Raw genomic sequence first — 1,213 nt, 5'->3', positions numbered from 1 at the left:
CTTATACAATATAGTACAATTATTGGGACTGCTTTTCTGTTCAACTCGTTTCTCGGCGATACAAATTTATTCGGGAGGTAATATTGTTCTTGTACAATATTACTAGTTAACAACAAGAAAAGGTAAAAATATGTATGTGTATAACACGATGAATTGGTAAGCAATGATAAACGAGTTATACAAAAAGCAAGTAATATGATCAACTAACAAACTCCTTGTCGTTGCCTTGGACAATAATTTAACTGTCGATTAATTGACAGGTCGTTGAATTAGGGATGTTAAAGGAAAGGAAATAGAGAATAAAAGGAATGTTGTAATTTATTAGGATGTATTGTTTGCTCGATTATAAAAACTAACCTTTTATGGATTTTCCCTTATATGTAAATGTACATATACATGGATTAGGAAGAAAAAAAAAAGCTCATTCAGAAGGATCCTAACCTGCACTCACCCGCGATCTTAAGCTCCGATTTATCGCAACTCAAAAAATTCATCAAATTTCGTAGTGACGGGAAGGAACTCAGCCCAATGATCTACTATACTAACTATATTCGTTGATAATTATCGGATAAAATCCAAGATCGTCATATTTGCTTTTACACCATTTTCTCCTCCTTTGTTGTAACAAATTGTGGCGTTATTGATTGAATGAATGATCCTGAGAAATTTCAGCGGCAGGACAATCAAATCGAATACAGTTAAGGGATAATGGCCAGTCAATAAAGAAACCTGATTTTATAAGTAAAATTGTGACAAAAACGTGGGTGAAATGACCGAATGCAGTAATATGCCTTCTTGTTTGCTATAATTGCCGTAATGAAAGAAGAAAACGAAAAAAATGAAACTGAAATTCTACATGAACAGACAAAAGAGATACAATTTGGAAGAGAATTTCCCTGTCGAGAAACTTTGCGCAGATGATTTCGGAAACACACGATATCAAATTACGATTCCGCTTAATTAGTTATTTTGTTTTAGAAAGATTTCTGTCTACTTTCTGCGAAATTTGGATAATTCGGTCTAAAAGGAAGTCAGCACATTTATTTTAAACTTAAATTTAAATGACAGAGAAATGATAAATTTGGTTTTGGATTGCAAAATTAAATATTTCGAAAAAATAGTTGCTTTTCTATCATTCGTCAAGAAAAAAAATTGATAACCAATTATTTCGGCAAAATAAAATAACCGGATGGTTGGAAGTTAGTTTTATCGT

This window comes from Loa loa (assembly GCF_000183805.2).
Source record: "Loa loa unplaced genomic scaffold supercont3.550, whole genome shotgun sequence".
Lineage (NCBI taxonomy): Eukaryota > Metazoa > Nematoda > Chromadorea > Rhabditida > Onchocercidae > Loa > Loa loa.
This window is presented reverse-complemented; position numbering follows the sequence as displayed.